The sequence below is a fragment of the Benincasa hispida genome, chromosome 2, assembly GCF_027475165.1.
Source record: "Benincasa hispida cultivar pf3 chromosome 2, pf3_genome.v1.1, whole genome shotgun sequence".
Lineage (NCBI taxonomy): Eukaryota > Viridiplantae > Streptophyta > Magnoliopsida > Cucurbitales > Cucurbitaceae > Benincasa > Benincasa hispida.
The window spans coordinates 47,768,723-47,794,776 of record NC_143479.1 but is presented as its reverse complement, the minus strand read 5'-3'; the positions used below and the strand labels follow the sequence as shown (position 1 = coordinate 47,794,776).

The 26,054-nt window shown below is 34.2% G+C and overlaps 2 pseudogenes across 1 annotated transcript in view; both read left to right on the top strand.

Annotated features, from left to right (window-relative positions):
- LOC120072096 (tryptophan N-monooxygenase CYP79A68-like) overlaps nucleotides 1-22,634 on the top strand; it is a 35,657-nt pseudogene extending 13,023 nt beyond the window's left edge. Inside the window, exons 3-4 of the transcript XR_016527813.1 lie at nucleotides 22,224-22,330; nucleotides 22,442-22,634. The product of XR_016527813.1 is annotated as a tryptophan N-monooxygenase CYP79A68-like (transcript). The remainder of the gene's footprint in view (nucleotides 1-22,223; nucleotides 22,331-22,441) is intronic.
- A 377-nt stretch (nucleotides 22,635-23,011) lies between these two features.
- On the top strand, nucleotides 23,012-23,900 carry LOC120072097 (tryptophan N-monooxygenase CYP79A68 pseudogene; annotated as a pseudogene).
- Nucleotides 23,901-26,054: the final 2,154 nt, after the last annotated feature.

Sequence of the window (26,054 nt, the reverse complement as noted above, 5' to 3'; positions counted from 1 at the left end):
AATATTTGTTATAGGATTCAATTATATTCCAATTTTTTTGTTTCTTTATACATTTATGTGTTTTTTATCTTTTTCTATTCATTAGTCTACCTTCCTATCCTGTTTTATCACTTTTTTTTTTTCATATGAAGTTCAATTTTATATTTGTCCATCTTTGTTTCAATTTTTAGTCTATAAAGCTAATTTTCTATTCTAATCATTTTTTATTTCTTTAATTATTTGTTACAAGATTCAATTTTATCTAAATTATTTTAATTTGTTTAAACATTTTTTCTTTCAAAATATACACTACAAGATACACAAGACTTAGGACACTAAATCCAATATTAAGAACCACTGATCCCACTAATAAATAATAAGTTATAGTCCAACTATAACCGAACCCCTCTTAGACCAGGAGAGGGTGTGAAGCCACATTGTTCAACCTCTCAACGCTTAAGAGAGAAACTCTTTACTTATCTTAACAGTAGGAGTGAATTTCTTCTTATATAGCTGCTTTCCCAACTCTTCAATCAGACGAATCCCCAAAATGATAGGCATATTGAGTTGCCGTAATTGGCCACTCTCACCCACACAAATCAAACAGATGCCTTCATAGACAGGAGTTCACAACTCACTGAGGATTCAGGTCAAGTCACCTATGGCCATCCCGATGAAATGGAAGTCTCATCTTGCAATGGTGTTATACAGAGAGACTATTCATTTCGTGGTTCGGTCTTATACAAGCTCTTTGTGTAAAATACCCATACTCACAAGTCTCAATATGAATGATCGGGATTAGATCATTTGTAGCACTTTACAACAATTGTAACAACTACAAAATAGGTTGTATTCATAGTGTCATCAGGATAAGGTAACTAGCTCTATCCATCTACTACAGACTGTTTAGGTTACCACTTAAACATGATCCACTTGTATGTCTTCACATACATGTTTAAGTTACAAAAGATAACCTTGGATGTTAGTTTATTGGTTTTTGGTGAGTTACTACAACTAAATGTTAAATAAAATACCTCAAATTTTATTAGATAAATAAAAAAGTTTGAACAATACAATTAGAAACTAAAAGACTACGAGATTTAGGATATCAATCCCAATACCAGTAACCACACCTTTCCATGTTTTGCTATCAATTGACTTCAGAAAAGTCGTCATTCGAGCTTTACACCATGAATAGTTTGTTTCATCTAAGACAGGAGATGAATGGTGGAGCCACCTTCTTTGATTTCGTTCATGATCGAAACACCTGAGATAAAGGTGACCTGTTACTTGATACCAAATGAAAAGGCAAAAGGATAACTCATCCCTTGAAATATGGATGTTAAATGGAAAACATTGACAAACAATGTAACAATAAAATAAAAACAACAAAAAAACAAGTAAAAGCACACAGGAATTGGTAACCCAATTTGCTGATAAACCATCTACGTCTGGGTTGCAATGCCCAAGAAAGATAATCCACTAATATTAACTAATTAAGTAATTACAACGTAGTACTTATCTGTAATACTCTAACTGCTACATGGACTCACGTATAGCCCAACTCACAAGTCACCTAGGCTCCCCCTAGATGTGAGTTTCCCTCTCAATTAAACTTATGCTCCCTCTAAGTGTAATAATATTAGTTTTGAACACTTCGACTTTTGATAGTTTATGAGACTCCTTTCCATTTGATTATCTTCCTTGCAACTCAGTGAACTCCCTTCACCGATGAATCTTAGGTCCTCCTTAAGATGGATAAATCTTTCTAAAGTATGAAGTCTTAGGTTCCCCAAAAGACTGAGAATCCCTTCTCTTCAGCGATGCCTTAGACTCCTTTTAAGACAAGTAGAGTCTTCAAGTTCTTTGAATGATTTATGCAAAAGGTACGCATAGCAGAATAAAGTGGACAAAGATCGATAAAACCCATGATTTAGAAAACGAAAATCAAGAACAAATCGGAAGTTGATCATAATTTCAGAAAATATTTTCATGATGCACTATCTTCTCAGATGATGCACTATCTTCTCGGAAAGTATTACACTATCTTCTCAGAAAGTCTTCTCATTAAACAAAAAATGCAGCAACCCTCGAAGAAGATCATAATTCACCATAAAAAAACCATGGAAAATTGAGAAAAGAAATTTCAAAAAATATTTCCCTTTTTCTAAAAAATAAGATGCACCATAAAAATAAAATTATCAATCAATATATTTCTGCAAAGATTTCTAGAATTAGAAAATAAAAAAAAAATTGCATAAGAATTCCATCTTTGGAAAATGAGCAATTAAATAGTAATTAGACATGTCTGAGGCAGATTTTAAGACTTCATTTGTGACAACTGCAAAAACGGCCAGGAGCTGCCTAGAAAAATATATAGACAATCAACAAATAATATCCCCTATCGCTCCCAGTCCCTTACATGGGAAGTGTACTTTCTTCAACAATTACTTTTTTTTTCTATGTTATAGAATAAGAAATATTTAGAATGGGATGGTTTGATTGAAGGAACTCGATTTATAAGTTCCATGATTGAAAACAAACATTTACAGCAAACATACAGATTATGCATCTTAATAAAAATTACAACATGCTTTTAAACAAGAAACAAGAGTTCAAGTGATAATACCTTTAAAGAATAGTTCATAGTGTAAATCCCTTGAATTGTCACAAACTCCTCGAGCAACAACAAAAACTCGAACAAAAAAGGAAGATACTACCACTTAGTATCCTTGGTATTCTCAGGGTGAGAACCCAGGAGTGGTGGGCTCTGGCTATTTTAGTTAGGATGGAGTTTGTGAGTTTGGAGGAGGAAGAAGATTGAAGAAGAACAACACTATCGCATAGAGAATTCTTCAATCGTGTAGACCAAAGAGCTATCGTATAGCCTCTAAATGTTTATCGTGTTAACTCTCACTATTCGTGTACATTAGTTTTTTGGAATAATCAAAATCATATATTATTTATTCCACTTTGCCATAAAAACGAATGAACTTCCTACTAAGGTGGTTAGAGAGAAAAAGGGATTAATTATTCAAAATAATTAATAATATAAGTAAATGTGATAACCAACTTATCATATTATATTTATAACCTATAGTTTTAATATTGCATCATACACAATATAAACTATAGTTCCTTTTCACTATTTTATAACATTGAATATAAATCATATTTATATTAAATTAATAACTATTTGAATCTTATTCAAATATTTATTCCTCCGGTTAAATAATAATGCATCAAATACATTATGTCCATTATATCATGTATAATTGAATCAATTTAATTATATCGTATATAATTAAATTCTCTCTTATTAATTTGAACAATTCAAATTAATCAGAAAATTGATTCTCAACTAAATTCTTTTGAGCTACCAAGGGGACCTTATGGACCTATAGCTTGAAGTTCCAACGGTGCATGAATAACTATTTAAACTCTTTAATTACATTATCCACCATCCATTAAATGTCGAAAACTCCACTAAAGACTGACAGTTGCATTCTTCTTACTACACATATATTTTTGTGTCCATTGGATATTACCAATTAACAGTACGATGATCCTTCACAAATTGCTCGTAAGTACAGTTGGGCCAAATTATCGTCTTGGCCCTATAGTTACATCTAACTTCTTATGTACCACTTATCCCTCTAATGGACAATAGATCATAGTCCAAGTAAGACTAAACTCCATTTGGCTCAGGAAAGGATATGACACCATATTAATCAAGACCCGAAATCAAACCTTAAGGGAGCAATTTATCTACTTACCTCTGCTTCGGGGAAGGAGTGAACTCCATCTTATGTAGTTGAATTCCCAACTCTTCAATCAGACAAATCCCCAAAATGGTAGGCTTGTTGAGTCGGCGGTCTGGCCACTCTTACCCATAAAAATCAAAGGACCACCATTATAGGTAGGAGTTCACAACTCACTTAGGATTAAGGTCATGTTACGTATGATCATCCTAGTAAAATGAAAGTCTCTATTATCAACGACATTATATAATGAGACTAAGAATTTCGTGGTCCGATCTTATACAGACTCTTTTGTATAGAATATGCCCACTCACATGTCTAGTACATGAATGATAAGGATCAGTTCATTTGTAGAAGTTTACAACATTTGTAACACCTACAAAGCAGGAAATACTCGTAGTGTCACCAAGATAAGGTATGCAACCTTATCCATATTCTACAGACCATTTAGGTTATAACTCAAACATGATCCACCTATATATCTCTACATATATGTTTAAGTTACAACGATAACCTTGAATGTTAGTTTATTGGTTTGTGGTTAATGCAACTAAAATACCACATATTTCATAGACAAAGTGAATAAAATATCAAATATTATTAATCACAAACAAGTTTGTTCATACATGGTTTACAAACTATAGAACCCTACAAGATTTAGGATATCAACCAAAAAAATCTCCCACTTTTCCTAAAGCTAGTAGGGTGTACAAGATAAAAAAATACAAGTACACAAAACAATAAACTATGGCATAACATGCCCAGTAATAGATCTCCCACTTGCCCTAGTCTAGTCGTGGTCTGTCCCATAGACCCATACTCTGTAGGTGACCCTCAAACATTGTAGTCGTGAGGGCCCTTGTAAACAGACTTGCACGTTGTGCTTCGAAGCTATCTTCGTGACAATCACGTTTCTCGATGCACAATCTCTCGGATAAGATGATACTTCCGCTCTATATGCTTGCCGCACTTATGACTCCTAGGCTTACGGGAATTAGCCATAACACCACTATTATCACAATAAAGTGTGATGGGCTTTGACATGTCTGGAACAACTTCTAGATTAATCAAGAATTTCCTGAGAAAAACGGCCTCTTTAGCCACTTCACAAGCCGCTACATACTCAGCCTCCATGGTGGAGTCCACGATGCACCCCTACTTGGTGCTTTGCCATACTACAGCCCCCCCTCCCAATTAAGAGTGAACACTGATCCTGATGTGGATTTCTGAGAATCCCTATTAGTATGAAAACCAGAGTCAATGTATCCTGTAAGGATCAAATCCTTTGAACCATACACAAGCATGTAGACCCTCATTTTCCTTAGATACTTAAGAATGTTCTTAAAGGCTGTCCAGTGATCATATCCTGGATTAGACTGATATCTACTGACTATCCCCACTGCATAGAAGATGTCAGGTCTAGTACATAACATCGCATACATTAAACTGCCCACGACAGATATATAGGGGACCCATTTCATATCCTCAAGAGGTGTCTTAGGACACTGTTTCTTAGACAAAGTAACTCCGTGCCTAAAAGGCAATAGGCCCCTCTTGGAGTTCTGCATCGAAAATTTGATCAACATCTTTTCAATATACGATTCCTAAGACAGTGCTAGCATTTTATTCTTTCGATCTCGAGATCTGAATACCAAGAACAAACTGAGCCTCTCCCAAATATTTAATTTGGAATTGGGTTGCTAGCAAGTTCTTAACTATAGTCAGTAAACCTACATCATTCCCAATGAGTAGGATATCATCTACATACAACACTAGAAAAACTACTGAACTGTTGATGATCTTCTTGTATACACAGGCTCATCAACGTTCTGATCAAAGCCATAAGATTTGATCGTAGTATCAAACCTTATATTCCAAGATCAAGATGCTTGTTTTAGTCCGTAAATGGACTGATTAAGCTTGCAAACATTTTTCTTTTAACCTTGGACTATGAATCCCTCGGGTTGCATCATATAAATGGTCTTTTCAAGACTGTCATTCAAAAAAAGCAGTCTTGACATCCATTTGACATATCTCATAGTCATAATATGAGGCAATGGATAGGAGGATTCAAATAGACTTCAGCATGGCAACAGGCCAGAAAGCCTCCGCATAGTCGACTCCCTCTACCTGGGTATAACTATTTGCCACCAGTCTAGCCTTGAAGGTTTACACCTTCCCATCAGCACCCTGTTTTCTCTTATAGATCCACTTGGGGAACTTATAGGTTTAACCCCATCAGGTTAATCTACAAGATCCCAAACTGAATTGAAGTACATAGACTCCATTTCGAGATCATGGTTTTGATCCATTCATCTCTATCAACATCCCCCATTGCCTTCTTGTAACACAATGGATCTTCAACCTCGCCTTCAGCTACCATAGCTAGGATTTCAGTTAAACCCATATAGCGAATAGGTGGGTTTGCAACCCTCTCACTACATCGAGGTTCCCTCAAAACTTGAGGTTGATTTGACCTACTAAATGAACCTACTTCAACAATTCTTGTTGAGGTACAAGGCTCTTCAACAACTCTTGTTTAAGATTCAATAGTTTCTTTGGAAAGCTCAATCAACACAATTTTACTTCTAGGTCTGTGCTCCTTTATGTGGTCCTCCTTAAGAAAAGTAGCATTTGTCGATACAAATACTTTGTTTTCTTTATGATCATAGAAATAACTGATAACAGGCAGAAATGCACGTTATTATAGCGCAAAGATATAAAACAATGCAGGATTGCGATGGTAAAATACAATATTGCATCCAAAAGTATTAAGTTCACAACATTGCGGTCGCATGCGTCCATCGCATTAAAACTGCTAACTTATGTATTTTGTGCAGAAAATGCATTGGCACAAGGCGAAAATGCGATCTGAAGAAATTAACGTCCGAGTGCATTAAGAGATTGCGACCGCAAGGCTATGCGATCATATGCGCTTGCGAAAATATGCTCAAGAAGGTGGCTGCATAGAGCCGGTGGATCAAAGTGAAAGTTTAATAAATCACGATGGGACAGAAAGCTGATGACGGTCGATTCCGAGTTAAGTTGACAAGCCGTTAACGACATACTGTAGCAAGTACACTCAACTTTTCTGTGACAAATATTCGGTGCATCAGATAGAGAATTAATGACATCCCATCAGTGCAATCATTCGAGATAAAAAGTTCTTCACCTTGAAGCTCTATAAATACCGAAGGCCACTTTCATTGAAGGAGTTCACTCAGTTCAAAGAGTTCACCATATAAATGATAGTTAAGCCTTGTTCATAGTTTTCTTATACTTAGAAGGCGAAAGCGAGAAAAGGGAGAAGATGTCGAAAGATCGTCCTGGTCAGCTTGAGAGAGTGCCAGGGAGCATGGAAAATAGAGAGAGGGCCGACTCTTGCGAGAGCAAGAATATATTTTGAGCAGAGTAGAGAAGAACAGTGTAAAAGTCTTGGGAACCAAGAAATTGCTATTAGACTCTTTATCTTTATTTGACATTGTCATTCTGTACTTTGATTTCATATATAGAATGGAACTTTCATTTCTACATCTGTTCACTCTCTTTAAAATACGCATGAGTAACTAAACTTTCGAATGGGTTGAGAAGTACTTAGCTAACATGACCTAGGACCTTCATTGCATGCGATCATCTTGCCTTATGTTGCATCCATCACCCTTTTAGAGCTACTCGAGAAAGAGTCTAAAGAAAGAACCTAAGACTTGAGAGAGCTAGGTTAGAATCTAGACTTGAGAAAACAATATTAGATCTACATAAGCAAGAGATAGAGACTTAGAGATAAGCTCTATTTGCCAACATGCATCGCATGCACCCTAAAGATAGGTTATGGTAGTATGTGATCGCCTTGTGTATGTGGGTGCCATTCATCATCACATAGACAAGAATAGAGGCTGAGATGTAAGTCCTATAGACATCATTGCATACATCGCATGCATTCTAAAACTAGAAGCCGTAGCATTTGCATTGAGAGATGATTTGCTGTTGTATGTATGTAGCATGATCACATAACATGAATGCAATCTTAGGAAGTGTTAGCTAAATCCCTTCTCAACCCGTTCCCCTGCATACTCATCGCATCTTTCGTATTATTAACTCTTTTCTCAACTCCGTCGCATAAAATTTATACTTCAAACAACATACCATCCAATGTAATGATTTATTTGTTACCGCAAAATAATAAAAAATTACCATCGCAAACTGTTTCCTTAGTCCCTGTGTTCGACCCTGGGCTTACCAGGAAACCCAGTAGGATTTATACTTGGATCTTGCTGAGAAAACTTGCATGCACAATGCATATTCCACTATCGCATTCTACTCCATTATTTCATCGTATTAAACACGCATCAATAACCACCTCTCGTTCTCTTAGGGTAGCCTACAAATAGGCATAACCTTAAATGTGGTTCAAGTTTCTTAGGGTTGGCCTCAAGCACATGTGTTGGGCAGCCCCAGATTCTAAAATGACGTAAACTAGCTTTACAACCGTTCATAACTCCAGAAGTGTTTTGGCAACATTCTTGGAGGGAATGCAGTTCAGGATATAAGCTGCAGTCTCGACTGCATAACACAAAACGAGTCAGGTAAGGAAGTATAACTCATTATAGACGAACCATATCCAATAGGATTTGATTTCTCCTTTCTGATACACCATTTTGTTGAGGTGTACTAGGTGCTGAGAGTTAGGAAACTATTCCATGTTCTATCAAATAGTTCTGGAAAGAGGAATCCAAAAACTCTCCATCTCAGTCAAATCAAAGTGTTTTAATCATTTTATTTAATGCATTTTCAACATCAACCTTGAATTCTTTGAACTTTTCAAAAGACTCAGACTTCTGTTGCATTAAATAAACATACCCATACCTTGAATAATCATAAGTGAAAGTGATGAAATATTTATAACCTCCCCTGGCTCTTACATTCATCGGACCACAAAGGTTTGAATGCATGAGCTCTAGAGGCTCTTTGGCCATATGAAATTTTCTAGTAAAAGGCTTTTTAGTCATTTTGCCTTCAAGGCATGACTCACACATAGGTAAAGAATTTTCTTCTAACTCGCCTAGAAGTCCATTCTTCACCAACCTCTCAATCCTATTGAGATTAATGTGTCCTAATCTTAGGTGCCAAAGATGAGCATTTTTCTTTGGAGAAATTCTTAGTCGTTTATTTTTAGTGACGACAGTTTTAAACATCTTTATGTTATGGAAGGAATTTGGTGCTAACAACCCTAGCACAGACAAATTACTTCCCACTTTTGCAGAACATATATCAACACCATTCTTAGTAATAAACACTTTATTATAAGAGAAAAAGAGTTAATATTTACATTCCCACAAACACTTTACAGACACTAAGTTTATTTTTAAATCAGGAACTACAAATACATCATTCAAAATGAGAAATTTATTCTGTAAAGTTAACCGGAGACCTCTCATTGCCACAGCTGAGACAATATGCGCGGTTCTAACTCGCATCATCATCTCACCATCACTAAACTGCCACTAGGAACTAATTCCCTGAAATGAAGAACAAGCATGGTTAGTGGGCTCAGAGTCAATAATCCAAGCAAAATCACCATTCTCCACTAAACAAGTCTCCAAAACAAGCAAATCTTATTTACCTTGTTTGGCCTTCTTCTTCTTTGACAAATATTTGGGGAAGTTTCTCTTCCAATGATCGTCCTGATTGTAATGGAAACAATTTCCTTTGTCAACCTACACTGGTTATCTATCCTTTGGAGCAGCAGCATGTGGGTGAGCAGGTGCCTTCCCCTTACCACCCTTCTTATTTTTCCACTTTCTAGTGCTAAAGGAAGAAGGTGCAGACTTAGTTCTAGAGGTCGAACCTTTGTGGAACTTTTTAGATGATGAAGCAACATTTGCTTCACCCTTATTCTCCTCTCTTTTCAACAAGGATTGGAAAGTCTGCAACTCGTTGAGTAGAGTTGTAAGGTTGTAGTTAATTATGTTTAGAACAACATTGCTACGTAAGTGAAGGAAGCTATCTGGCAAGAATTCCAGAATTATGCCAACCTGATTGGCCTCATCGATGCTAGACCCGTTCATCTCAGCCACGTTGAAGTGGATCATATTGAGAACATGTTCCCGAACAGATGATGCCTCTTGCATCCGTGAGTTGAAGATGTATTTGAGAATGTCTTTCCTGAGTTGCATGAACAGTTGTTCGAACATTCCCCGCATGGACTACATGATCTCACGTGCCATGACCATGTGCTCATTCTTCTTGGCCAAAACTTTGTTAAGGCTAGCCAAGATGTACGCTTAGGCTTTCTCGTTTGCCAGTGTCCATCGCTCATACGCTTCTCAAGCATTTCGAGCAGGAATAAGAGGTGGAATAGGAGAACACTGCTCCGTGAGGACGAATATGAGATCATCGATGATTAAAATCGTGTTTATGATATTTTTTCAACTAGTGTAGTTCTCGCCAGTTAATTTACATTGTTAAGGCTAGCCAAGATGTACACTTGGGCCTTCTCATTTGCCAGTGTCCATCGCTCATATGCTTCTCAAACGTTTCGAGCAGGAGTAGGAGGTGGAATAGGAGGACACTCCTCCGTGAGGACGAATCTGAGATCATTGATGATTAAAATCGTGTTTATGGTATTTTTTCAACTAGCGTAGTTCTCGCCAGTTATTTTATCAGCGACAAGTAAACTTAATGTCGAAATGGCCATATTTAAATTGTTGAAAAATGAACAAACTTAAATAAGTCCACTTGTATTAAACCAGTCCTAAAACCAATCATGTTTAGCAAAATAGTCTATTGTACCCTAAGTGACATCTATTTTGTAATGATGCTTCAGTGAGGCAGAACAAAAGTCACCGTATGGTGATCAAGTGCCCTTTCACTGAAATGAGACATTCTCAACCATTAGACAGAAACAACTCCTTGTACCTGAATCTAAGAGCCACCATTGTTCAGTCTTGAATTTGTTAACATCCTTAACAATTTTGTGTAAGTGTAACCCCTCATTTTAGGTCCTAAAGTATCACCCTAATGAGCCAACCTTAGGGAAAACTCGATTAAGACAAGTGACTAAAGCAACCCTATCCATTTCTGGAGATCAGATAAAGATTTATGCAAAATTGCCATCATTTAGGGGGACACCAACGATGCCACGAGGCGATGAGCATTCTCTCCATTCACCTTGGTATTGAACTACCCAAATGCCACTCGTTGGGGGACACCCATGTGCCTTGAGGCTGAGAATAGATCTCACGGTGTGAACTTTTAAGGAAAAATGTGTAGAGGTAAAAGTGAAGTATCATATACTCCATTTTCCTCCCACTAAATGTTTTGCCTAAGGTTCATTAACTTAGAAGATCCGGCTACTGATTTTATCTAAGTGATTTGTTTAATTTGTTCAAAAACAACACTTTCTTTTGATGATTAAACAGTTTTGATTCAAGTCTTATTAAACTCTTTAATAGACTTTCATCAAATTTGCATGCATATAACAAATCTATCTAATTCACCTCTCTAGGTAGGTTCCCAGGTAGGGGGTATGACGTTTTCATCGACTTAAGTACCCCAACCTAGCGAGAACCAGTCTTAGACAAAAGTTTCCTTATAGATACATTTGTTACATATTTAATCTTTTATTAGGAATAAATTTAATCCTATCAAATCGATTTAAAAGATTAAACTTTGATTTATAATCTTATTAGAAACGTGATCTTAGGTCTATCACAATCAAATTTTAAAACACTTTTAAAAAATGATTAGAAACGTGATCTTAGATAAATAATAAAAACGTGATCTTATTATTGATTTAATTCTAATTTTATTTATTTTAAAAATTATAAGAAATGAAACAATTAAAACCAATCAACATTGCAAGCTAGACATACATAAGACATTTATAACAATTATAAATTAACCTAAGGTAGTGTTATGCTTCATGCAATGTTCATTCATTACTAATATATAACTTTTGGATAAACAAGTAATGAATTAAACTATAGCATACATTCCATACAAACATTCAACCTTATATTATAACATTTATAATATAAATGATGCATGGATATGCTATAATGCATGCATACATATATTATAACTCTTATATTATAGTTAATCTCAAAATCGGAAAAGAAAAGGCTAAACTATTACAAAAGTTGAGTCCTCCGGTTCGAAACAAGTGAATCGGGTCTTGAACCACTCGCCTTGAAGACTTACATCTTGATCGTGTAGCAAATCTCCTAATCGTCGAGCAATGAGCGTCGAGTATAAACGATCGTGTAACAACGATCGCGTAGCTTTGGACTATGCAATGAGCATGAAAGCCCACGCGATCATGCAACGTGCGTCGAACAGCGCATACCATGCGATCGTGTAGCTAAAGACTATGCAATGAGCATGATAGTCTACACGATCGAGTAGCGTGCACTGATTATCGTTTACTATTCGATCGTATAGCTATTGGCTATTTGATGAGCATGATAGTCTACACGATTGTTTAGCATGCAACCCTTGTGTCGAGTATCATATACCGCACAGTCGTCTACTCCTCGAGCACCTATGCAATCATGCAGCCAATGCAACACGATCGTGTAGACAACTCTACATGATTGCGTAGCATTAGCTATGCGATCGTTTAGCAAATGCTACATGATCATGCAGAAAACTCTACACAAATGCATAGAAAAATCTAAACGATCGTTTAGCTTTAGCTACATGATGCGACTGCTGTTTTGTCTTCTCCATCGAAATGCATTGCAACCTTCACTTCTGAAGCTCCAGGAACGACTTAAAACTAAAATGAATACATACTCAATTGCAAGAATTAATGCCCAAAAACGCAGGGACCATTATAAATTAACTTTTGTAATTTAAAAGGAAAGCCATAAACAGAGACAACTATCTCGTAAACATCCATCAACAAACCATCCACATACATTTAATGATTAAACACAATGCAGAAATTAAAACCCCCAAAACGGTAAATGATTTCAATACAGAAAATGAAATTTGGAATCAGAATTACAACCTGGCTTTGATACCAATTGAAGGAACTCGATTTACAAGATCCATGAGTAGAAGCGGAATATCCAAATTCCATGTTGATTGAAAACAAACATTTACAGCAAATATATAGATTATGCATCTTAATAAAAATTACAACATGCCTTTAAACAAGAAACAAGGGTTCAAGTGATTATACTTTTGAAGAACACTTCTTCACGTAAATTCCTTGAACTGTCACGAACTCCTCGAACAGCAACAAAAACTTGAAACAAAGCGGAAGACACTATCACTTAATATCCTCGGTATTCTCAGGTTGAGAACCCAGGAGTGGTGGGCTCTGGCTATTTTGGTTAGGAGGGAGTTCGTGAGTTTGGAGGAGGAAAAGGATTGAAGAAGAACAACACTATCGCATAGAGAATTCTTCAATCGTGTAGACCAAAGAGCTATCGTATAGCCTCTAAATGTTTATCGTGTAAACTCTCACTATTCGTGTACATTAGTTTTTTGGAATAATCAAAATCATATATTATTTATTCCACTTTGCCATAAAAATGAATTAACTTCCTACTAAGGTGGTTAAAGAGAAAAAGGGATTAATTATTCAAACTAATTAATAATATAAATAAATACGATAACCAACTTATCATATTATATTTATAACATATAGTTTTAATATTGTATCATATACAATATAAACTATAGTTTCTTTTCCTATTTTATTGCATTTAATATAATTATTCAAACCAATTAATAATATAAATAAATATGATAACCAATTTATCGTATTATATTTATAACCTATAGTTTTAATGTTGTATCATATACAATATAAACTATAGTTCCTTTTCTCTATTTTATGGCATTTTATATTAAATTAACAACTATTTGAATCACATTCAAATATTTATTCCTCCAGTTAAATAATAATGTATCAAATACATTATGTTAATTATATAATATATAATTTAATCAATTTAATTATGTCATATACAATTAAATTCCCTCTTATTAATTTGAACAATTCAAATTAACCCAAAAACTGATTTTCAACTAAATCCTTTTGAGCTACCAAGGAGACCTTATGGACCTGTAGCTTGAAACTCCAACGGTGCGTGAATAATTAATTAAACTCTTTAATTAAATTATCCACCATCTGTTAACGGTCGGGCACTCCATTAAAGACCGACAACTGCACCCTTCTTACTACAGATATATTTCAATGTCCATTGGATATAACCAATCAACAATACAATGACCTTTCACAAATTGCTCGTAAGTACAGTTGGGCCAAATTATCGTTTTGCCCCTGTAGTTACATCTAATCCTTATGTACCACTGATCTCTCTAACGAACAATAGATCATAGTCCCACTATGACTAAATCTCTCTTGAACCAGGAGAGGGTGTGGTGCCACACTATTCAAGACCCAGAATCAGCTCTTTAAGGGAGCAATTTATCTACTTACCTCTACTTCGGGGAAGGAGTGAATTCCATCTTGTGTAGTTGAGTTCCCAGCTCCCCAATTAGATGAGTCCCCAAGATGGTAGGCTTGTTGAGTCGGCAATCTGACCACTCTAACCCATACAAATCAAAGGACCACCATCATAGGCAGGAGTTCACAACTCACTCACGATTAAGGTCATGTTACATGTGGTCATCCTAGTGAAATGAAAATCTCTATTATGAACGACATTATATAATGAGACTAAACATTTCATGGTTCGGTCTTATACAAACTCCTTTATATAGAATATCCCTACTCGCATGTCTAATACATGAATGATCAAGATTGGTTCATCTATAGCACTTTACAACATTTGTAACACCAGCAAAGTGGGCCATACTCGTAGTACCACTAGGATAAGATACTCAACCTTATCCATTTACTACAGACCATTTAAGTTATCACTTAAACAGGATCCACTTGTATGTCTCTACATACGTGTTTAAGTTACAACGATAATCTTGCATGTTAGTTTATTGGTTTGTGGTTAATACAACTAAAATATCACATATTTCATAGACAAAGTGAATAAAATATCAAATATTATTAATCACATATAAGTTTGTTCATACACAGTTTACAAACTATAGTACCCTACAAGATTTAGGACATCAACCCCAACATTGATGACTCCCTAAATGAGCTATTTTAGTGCCTGTAATCTAGCTCGTTTAGAATGACTAACGAGTTTCAATGTCTATATTTGTAGGAACACTCGAGTATTACTTGCAATTTGGTGCGTTGTGCTTCGCTTAAGGTTAATTTAGAGTTCTTAGGAGCCTATTTGAGCCATTGAGGCTTCAAAGAAGATCAAATGACCAAAATGCCCTCAAGAGTCCTGCATCGGCACAAAAGGTAAAAGGCAATAACATGTAATAACTCGGCGGTGTGCTACATTTTCTAAATTTGCACGACAGTGCTGCAAAAAAAAAAAAAAAATTGAAATGGGGCCTCCACAACGTCGTCAATAAAGCATATATATGTATTCTTTCTCATTTTAGGGTTAAAAAGGAGTGTTAGATGTCAATTTTGGGAGCTCTAAGCTTGGTTTTGGGTATTATTGGCCAAAACCCATGAGATTTCTCTTGATTTTTTTTTTTTTTGTAATAAAGATAATGACATCGAGTATCAAGTTTTAATGACCTGTTAGACTGGTTGAGGTCCTAGACGTAGATTTTGAGATTTTTGGGTGTTTATTTATGGGTTTATGAGATTTTGATGAATTTTATGGATTTTTCTAATTGTTCTTGTTTTCTAATATTTGATGGAATCCGTGTGCAACTTATGTTCAATTAATGTGACAAATTAGTCATATCAAAGCATAGATTGTTCATATATGCTATATACACTAGGTTTTGTCACAAAAGCATGCTTAATTTGCGTAAGAAATAAGTTGAGTTGTAGTTATGGTTTTATTTCTGACATTACCAAGGTCACTTGTAACAAAACATAATGAAACCTAGGGAATATACAAAGTTGTTAGGTTAGAGTAGGCCGGTTTAATTTAATATCCTAATCAATCAAAGGGCTTAATGTGATTAACTAAGTAGTATACATTGCATGACACCAATTTAGTTAACTAATTTAGAAATTGACGTATGTGTCAATTTGCTATTAATGGAGTTTAACTAGCATGACTGAATCAATCGATTAGGCTTGTTAATTAGATAACCCAATAACCCCATTCATATGATAAATCGATGAATTATTCTATAAATAGCCCAACGATCTCTTAATCGGTGAAGGTATTCTCGTGCGATCGCTCTCTCTCTCTCTCAATACAATCTATCTTACTTTCCACACTTTTGTTATCCAGTCAAAATTCCTCTCTTTACTACTTTCCAAAGACAAATTTACCTGAGAGAGATTATATTTTAGACTCCATGTAGTTTGTCTTGGTCTTGCTACTAAAAGTACCTAATAGTTGAAGTTCATGATCGGTAATTATAAATGTTATTTGATTGATTGAAGACCTCAACAACCTTCTTTCCTTCAGTGACCCACAATGAAGAAGGAGACTTCACATTCTAAGAGAGGTCACTTCCGAGCTGGGTTGCTAGCTTGATCTTGTAGTCTAAGGACTCCTTCCTATTTCGACATCAACTTGGTAGTCGGAGGGAAGGTAATGAGCCTCATTAGACTCCTAACCACTTTAGTTGCCCTCTGACTCTGAGGAGGAACCGTTCCTTAACTCGACATGAAAACGTCCCTCAAATCATGAAGTTGATAGCTAGACAATAATACTGGGCACCATGTTACTTGAAAAGGAAGCTTGACCGAAGACCTCAACTTACCTGAAAATGAAGACACGACACGTCATAACCGTAAGCGCGAAGAGACTAGCTAATTACTTGTGTATTGTGATTGAAGTCTATTAATGATGAGACTTATTTTTATCTATTATTCATAGACTTCAATCACAAAAGATGTGGTCAACAAATTACTATAATTGGTAGTCCTATATGTATGATACATAATACATAGTTGTCCTTTTAAGTCTACAAATGATAAAAGTCTATTACAGACAAACTTCAATCTATATAAATATATTTTTGTAGTTGATCTTACATATACCATGTTTAGCTCCTAGGAATCTTTTATTTTGATCGTTTTTCTTTTCTTTTACTGAGAGGAAGTTTGTTGAAGCATTTTGTTCCATAAAGTCACATTTGGTGCTCTAACTGCAGGTTGATGATAACAACATTCAACCTCATCATTCGAAACCTTCCAATAAAATCAATTTTGTGTCTAATAAATTTCAAAACTTTTAATTTTTGTATCGGATAAAATCATAATTTAAAAAAAAAAAACACTTAAAATTTAAAATTTAATGACTTATTTGAATTTGAAAAAAAGAAAATTATTAGACACATTTTTCAAACTTCAAGAACTACATTTTTTTGAAGATAATTCAAGAACTACATTTTGATTTAACATTTTCCCATAAATCTCATCTATTCCAATTATTAATGTAAACCAATAATTGACATTAAAGGAATAAAGTTAAAATAAAGAAGAGACAGAAAGAGGGAAGTAGGTATGGACAAATTCTCACCTTCAAATGCTTATTAACAAATAAACAGATGTTACATATGGATAGTGATATAATACACATGTTACATATGGTATCTATTTTTCACCGACACAACGTAAGTTTAGCCAGAGATGTAGCCGTAAAAATGAAAATTAATAAATTTTGAGGAATTATGTTTCTAATCTTATATAACTAATAATTTTAAACCTAAAATTTAATATTTTGAAAGTTAAAAAAATTAGAGAGACAAAAACTTCAATTTATAAATGCTTAAATTACAACTTTAATCCCCAAATTTTTAAGTTCGTGCATCGAAAAGGACTTCAAGCTTTTTTAATTTTATGTATAGTAGGTAGGAGAATAAAGTTTAATTTTTATTTCTAATAGTTTCATGAATTCTCTAATAGTCGAAGGACCTATTAGACAATGAATTGAATGATCTATTGGACATCAAATTTAAAGTGTAAAGACTATTAAACACCTTCTAAAGATTTCAGAGACTTAGGTGTGTTTAGAATACATTTTCAAGTGTTTAATTTGAAAAAAAAAATCATTTCCGAAGAAATTGAAGTGTTTGACAATTGTTCAAAATAACTTTTCAATTGTATTTTTAATAAATTGGTACCAATAAAATGTTTAAATAAAAATGAATTTTTTGAAACATATTTTTTTTTCAAGTCAATCCAAATGGATCTTTAATAAATACCGATTAAAAATTCAAGAATCTATTAAATACTTCTTAGTTATCGATAACCAAAATAGTTACGACAAGTTGAGTAACTTTTTATTTAACTTTATAAATATGTATTATAAATAAATAAGGTTCATCCAATTGGAGTGAAATATATTTCATTATTTAAGGTTCATCCAATTGGTATATAATGTCAAATCATCCTTTATCTAAAGGAAAAGATTAAAATAACATGTAGAACATACTTGATTGAGGGAGTTAACAACTCCCACTCCGACCGACTCTAAATATGCTCTTAAAAAGTTGATCATAAATCTTACAACTTTTAATTTATGGAGTTTTTCAATCAACTAATATTTCACCACGTGCATGCACGTGTGTTTAATAATTTTTAATATTTTAAGTGGAATATTACATTTGTTTCTAATTGTTTAAGATTAGTTTCATATATTCATATAATAGGTTTGAATTTTGTTTCTTTAATGTTTTTATGACTTTATGGTATAAACTGTTTATGAGATTTATACTTTTATTTTCAATTTAACGTCTATTTTTGTAAGTGTTTAAATATTTTAAATTTATGATATTTAATACTTTTATTTCTAAGTGTTTATGGTCTGATTATTTTCAAAATCCTTAAATCGAAATCGCGTGATTGGATGATGGATAATGGTCCATGGCACTTGGGTGGCAAACCCATCTTACTTCGTCAGTGGTCTCCAGGTATTGTCCCTAAAACCTTTGTTTTTTATGCTGTTCCTATCTAGATTAAATTGGATCAGGTTTCACTGGAGTTGTGGACGGACGGGTTTATTCAATTCCTTCTCAACCAATGATGTCTTAGGATCCAATAAGAACAAGAACTCTTCTAACGATTGCTTTGAATAACTCAAAAACTATGATGCTAATGGAATAAAAGAAGCATGCATAGCAGAAGCAATTGATAAAACATGCTCTAATTACATTAAAGAACTAGGATTAAGCAGGCAAAGTGGGTTATAAATATAACCTTGGTAGTTTCCACAAGAATCTTTGTCTCTGTGAGCAATCGGCACCACCAACGGTAAATCCTCACTATTCTCTGGTTGAAGAACACGGTTGTGGGACCTATTTTTAGTGAAAAGATAGGAAATTTTCACTAAATTATTTTGGAGAGTAAAAGAGATTTTGTGGAAGATAAATGATCAAAAATCAAGGAAGCATTAGCCTTTTCATTTGGAAAACAAAACTCTTTATAAACCAAAACACATGCAAAAACTCTTCTTGCATGGTCTCCACCTCAAACTCTGTTAGCATAAATTATAGGTGTCAAGCTTAGCATGAGCCACTTCATAATCCACTTAGTTAGTGGGAAAATCTAACAATTGGATTTTTCTACTAACTAATTTTTTATTAAATTTTTTTATAATAAATCAATTCTATTTGAAAAAAATATGAAATACATTTTTCATATTTTAGAAATTATTTAATTAAAACAATTTTAACTAAATAAAAAAAATAAAAATAAAAAATTTAATATCACATATTAAATTGACTTTGACATCTAATTTTGATTAATCATGTTAATCAATTTTTAAAACACTTTCATGCTAGTATTTTATTTAATATAAAATATACTCTTCTAAAAAATTAATTATTTAATTGTAAATTATATCTTATAAAATACAATTTTCCATAAAGAATAAATTTGAACATTCCTTAATAACATGACCTACAAATCATGGGCTTCAATGATCCAAGATTGACCAATCCAACTCTTTAACCTAGTTAATCAACATTCCTTAACTAACATGACTGTCCACTATACATGTAGTTGCACTCCTCTCACTATAGATATATTTTGTATCTATTTGATATAACTGTCATCGATAGCTAAGTCAATTACCGTTTTACCCCCGCATTACATCTCTTCTCCTTAAGTACCATTGTTCCTCTAATGACAATTGATTTAGGATCTTAATCACTAAATCCATTCCCTCTTAAGCCAGCGAGAGGATGAGGCCCCTTATTCATAACCCAGGATCAACCCTTAAGGGAACAATCTTTCTAATAGCTAAAATGGGTAGGAGTGAGTTCCATCTTGCAAATTCTATGTCCTCAGCTATCTACTCAGTCTTATCCTTGAAATGGGAGGCATATTGAGCAGTAGATCAAGGGACAATCCCAAATAAACAGGAGTTCATAGACAACTTAGGATTCAGATCAAGTTATCTAGGTCATCAAGAAGTGAAATTAATCAGTGTTAACAGTAAACAGTGTTAATATGTAACAGTGACTATTTCGTGGTGAGTCTTACACAATCTCATCGTGTAGAACACCTCCGCTCACATGTCTCTACATGAATGAACTGATCACATCGTTAATGACACTTTATAACATTTGTAACAATCACAAAGCGGGCCGTGTTCAATAGTATCTCCAAAAATAGGTACTCGACATAAACCAAGTACTATAGATTGTTTAGGCTATTTTACTCGAACTTGATCTAGTTTATGTCTCCACATGAAGTCCAAGTATTCCTGACAATAGCCAAGGGTTCGTAGTTTATTGGATTTAGAGTTATTAAACAATTAATTCATTTTAATTTAACAATATTTGTCTAAATAAACTTCATATATGTTAACTGTTTACAAACTACAAGTTTTAGGACATATAACCCAACATATGCAACATGCCACAAAATAACTTTCTCACTTCTTGATTCACAACTTTGGATGGGCATGATAGACTGAAAAAATAAGCCGACTGACTGGACCGAAGTCGGTTAGTCGGTGTCGGTTTGGGAAAATTACAAATCAGAAAGTTTGAAAATCTTTTTTAAAGCATAAAACGATCAAACCGACCATCCGACCGACTTTTACTCTTCGACGGTCGAGGTTGGTTTGAACATTTACTAAACTAAGTATAGTTGGTTTGATGGCGGTTTGGTTAACTCTGATCAATCGATTCTTACCCCTATTCACAACTACTAGAATTACAGAGAGCTTTGGTGAAAGATTCTGAAACACGATTATGCTCCAATCTCATTCCACATGTGCCAACCCTGGCAAGCCTAAAACCCTTCTTTTATATAAGCACAATAGAAGAAGGAAACAATTCACATTCAATATCGTAACTTGAGAGACATTATCTGAAACAACTTCTGTGACATCACTCAAACAGTCCAAGAAACAAACTCAAACAACCTTAAACAAATATATAGCCAATTCCAAATCTCTAACATCTATCTTGCTCTAACATGATGTATAACTTGTGACAATCTATGTTAGATATACCCAATTTCAATAAGTATTAAGTAACTGTGTTAATATGTGAATATATTATGTTTTATTTTCCTTATGTTGATGCATGTACATGAATCTTTTTTCTTTGAATTTTTTTTTTGTGTTTGGACAACAGTAATCTTTTTCACTAAAGATTGGAGATAGCTATATCATAACCTATTAGGTGTGCACCTCCTTATCAAATTATGAAAGGAGGTCCTCTTAGTCTCCCGAATTGCACAAATTTGCCCCACTACCATTATGTGGTAGTAACTATACTTACTTAAAATAGAATAAATCAACAAATTTCTTTCTTTCATCATTGGGAAAAAAAAAAAAATTAATATTCCCTAAGATACCAAATTATAATGTTTGTTTATTCAACAAAATCGCACTGTAAAATACTGATGTCTTTTCAAGAGATAGTTACTCTAAAACTACAATATTATTTTTCCAACAAGTTTTGAAATTTTATATATATTTATAATAAGTTTCAATACTTCCAATATTTAAAAAAAAAACAAACAAACTCTCAAATTAAGACATAAAAAAATTTTAAAAAAAATATCTGAAACAAAAAATCTATAAAAATGGAAAAAAAATCCGAAAATAAACAATAATATAAAAGATAAAAAAATTAAATAAAAAACAATAAACTAAGACTTCTACCTCCCCCATAGACGAAAATGATTTGATGGGTTCAAGATTCTCTACACATTACAACAAATTTGGGCTTTAATGTCAGTTGGAAAAGCTAAAAATAGAGGTATAATGTCAGGGTTTTGTAAAATAAAGCGGTTTTTTAATATCGGTTTGAAATCGAGATTAAAGATATATTTTTTAATTAAGCTAAACCGATATTGTAGATGCCCATTTTTTTCTTTAGTTAAAAATATCCTCTTTTTATTTGCCTATATTTTCTCTCTTTCCTTTCTCACTTCTCTCCTCCAAACCTCTTAGCTTTGACTATCATCACCATTCGTCATCATCATTCACCATGTAGACCTCTTTGCCATCGTTCATCATTACTCGTACTGGAACCTTGTCATCAGCTCGTGGAGGTGCAACTCGTGCAAGTCAAACCTCTGTTCGCTCGTGCAACTTGTGCAGGTCAGATCTCCGGTGTTGATTAGCTCGTCATCTTGTGTAGGTCTGATCACCATTCAACTCATCGTGTAGGTTTGTTCGCCATTTAGCTCGTCATCAGTGTCGGATCTGCAGATTTGGTCGTGAGTTTTTCAGATCCAGTCGTCTATTTGCCCGATCTACTCATAGGTCTTCTGATCCAGTCATCAATGTGGTGATTCAACTCTATTTCATAGGTCCGACACTCGCCGACGTTGTGCATGTGCCAGATCTTCCAGTCTCAACTCAGATCTGTTCCAATCTTCGAGCTCCGGATCAAATCCGTTGAAGCTCGTGGGTTGTGTGAAGTTCTTCACAATTTTTTATCTAATTTACTATGATCGATAAGGAAGGCAGTTTAATTTTTTTAAATGGCAATTGAAACGGGAAGTGAAAAGTTAAGGTGTGACAATGATTCTTTTCTTGTGATTGCAACACTATTGTGAGAGTTTTGGGAATTTGTTACTTGATAAACAGTGAAGAGTATAAGAACAAGAAGTTGAACTTGTATTTTTCCCATTTTTGAGCTCTTTTGTGAACCCCAAATCATTTCTTCCAAAGTGAAGTTGGGCCTTCAGAGTATAAGAACAAGAAGTTGGACCTTCCAAAGTGAAAGGTAGCTACATAGCATTCATCTATTACACATTGACGGAGTGAGAGAAAGCCATGGTAATTGCTTTTTTATTCATTACTTAATTGGCACACCAAAACTCTCCAATAGCCATAACGTCTAAAACTTTCATTGTGTTTGTATTTATGGATTTCACTTCTATCTTGTTTTCCCAATTTATAACTGTAGAAGAAAATACTCAGTCCAGCGACAACCTCTCCCACCTGGCCCAAAGCCGTGGCCTCTCGTCGGTTGCCTCCCAACAATGTTAACCAACAAATCCCCAACACACCAATGGATTCATTCAGTAATGAAGAAATTCAATACTGAAATTGCTTCCATACGCCTCGAAAATACTTACATAATCCCTGTCACTTCTCCAGAACTCCTCTTGAATTTCTTAAGACTTATGATTCTGTCTTTGCATCACGTTCTTCTACTTCCAACGTTGTTCATATCTTAACTCGTGGATATGTCTCCACAGTATTGTCACCATTGGGAGACCAATGAAAGAAGATGAGAAGAATCCTCACATCAGAAATACTCAATCCATCAACTCTCCATTAAATGCTTGGCCAAAGAACCATCGAAGCTGATACTCTTTTACGCTATATTTTCACCCAAACCAACAATAAGATAGGAGGTGCAGTGATTAATCTTAGAAGTATAACACAACATTATTGCGGTAACATTATTAGACAAATGCTATTCAATAGAAGATACTATGGCAAAGGAAGGGAAGATGGGGGGCCAACTTTTGAAGAAGAAGAACGTAATCAAGCATTGCTGACCATTCTTAGGCATGTTCATGCATTTTCTATATCAGATTTCATGCCTTGTTTGAAGTCATTTGATTTAGATGGACATCAGAAAATTATGAAAAATGCTTTGAATATCATTCGAAAGTATGATGAACTCATTATAAACAAGAGTTTTCTGTTTTGAAGGATTTTTCAAGGGAATTTGGGGAGGATTTTTAGGTATCCAAAATTTTTGGTAAGCTAGTTAAAAGGTCTCTCTCGATTTCCATAAAAGTTAGTTGAGGTTTATTGGATTGGAAATTGTGTTTTGAAGCTTTGAAAAATCGATTTGAAGTAGGGAAAACACTGACTGAAGACAGCAGCCCAACCACCCCCACACACACCCACCCTGCCGCTCAGCGTTGCCTAGGCCATGAGCCTATCAGCCGCATATAACCTACCCAGTGCGTGCATCTCACGCCCACCAGCTTCAGTGCACGGGCGTGCCTTGTGCCATGTTCAGCGCCTCCTGCGCACCCCAGCACGCTCACACCCATTTTCATTCCCGATTGGCCTTGCCTTAGCCATTTTGGATGTTGGTGAGCATTTTCTAAGCCCACCTTGATATTTTTACTCTAAAATGAATAAATTTAGATTTCAAAGTGATTTTTGGACTATTTTTGTTATTTTAAAGAAATGTGCTTAGGGTGCAAAATGTGAAAAATTAGGACTTAAATTGAGTTCAATTGGTCATATGGAATCGTTAAGGGCTATTTAAGGTAATTTTAACCTCTCTTGAGTGTCTAGTAAATGTGCGACCATTTTTTAGACACTACAAGAAAAACAGCTTTCAGCGACGAGTAAAACATATTTCTAAAAAAAAAAAAAAAAAATGCCGCCAAAAGTATTAGCAATGTGTAGAGGCGCATCATTGTGAATGTTGCGATAGCCGCGTAATCGAAAGTTTCAAGGACATACTCACTGCATGCCACTAAAACGTGACGCTTACTAACACTAACGCATTACTAAAAGTGTAATTTTAGAAACAGATGTTTTGTCGCTATTTTTGTTATACAGTGACGTTGAAAAATTGTCTCTAAAAATTAAGTTTTAACAACATATAAGATTGTTGCTAAATTTGGATCAATGATCATTGTAAGTATCTTTTGACACATATGTCAGTGTCGGTAAAAGTATTCGATTAATTAAAAAAATAATATTCAATTTAATATATATACCTATTATCACCAGTACAAAGCTGAGCTATAATGTAAGTCGAAAACCAACATTATAGGGGTACTGACCGACATCAAAGAAGGTTGACTAACAGATATTTATATGAATATAATAAAATTAATAAGATATTTGTATACACAACTTTCAACAGACATAACAATTTACTCTTTTACTTCACAAAAGTAATATAGTTATTCGTCCCCCTCCTTAAGCTATAGTCAACTTATAAAGATCAACAAATTAGTAACTGTAATAGGTACAAGACTCTAAAGTCTTAAAATTACTTGTTGAGCCTAAATAATTGTCTTTTTTTAGCTTAAATACTTATCAGTTTCACCACCTAGCTTTTTTTCTAATGAAGTCGTCGACATCACCACACCCAACTTGAACTCAAGCATCTTCTTACTTTTTTCTTGAATATTTTTAAACTAAGACGAAAGACTAATAAATCCCAAATTCATTTTATAAAATGCATAAACATAAATACAAAGGAACACATAAACGATTCAACATAAACTCAACATTCTCCTAAACTCAATAGGAAACACAACAAACTAGAATTTTGCAAAATATATAACATAAACCAAAAGACTTATATACACATATAACTCAATGGAAACCATAAACAACTTAACAACAAATTCACTTGGAAAACAAAGAAAAAATGATTTGGGACCTAGCTGAAAAGTATCTGAACATGTCCGAAACAAATCTAAAGCTTTAAATAGAAGCTTCAAGTGCTGAGAAAAATTATAAAGCAATTAAAATTAGTCACAACTCCAACACAAACCTCTCTTCCAATATAATTTAGAGAACTTAGTACAATATTCTTAATTAAACTACAATAATTTTGAAGGGAGATGTTTTTGTTGGATTTTATGTCCTAAAACTCGTGGTTTGTAAACAATAGAACTTATTCTGAAAATTCAATAAGTTGCTATTGAATAGATGTTTTGCTTATTAGAAATCCAATGAACCTAAAAATCACTTGATTATTACATGAGTACTTGAACTTTATGTGGAGACATAAAAGTGGATCAGGTTCGAGTAAATAGTCAATATGATCTATAGTATATGAATAAGGTTGGGTGTCTTATTCTGGTAACACTATTAGATGCGACCT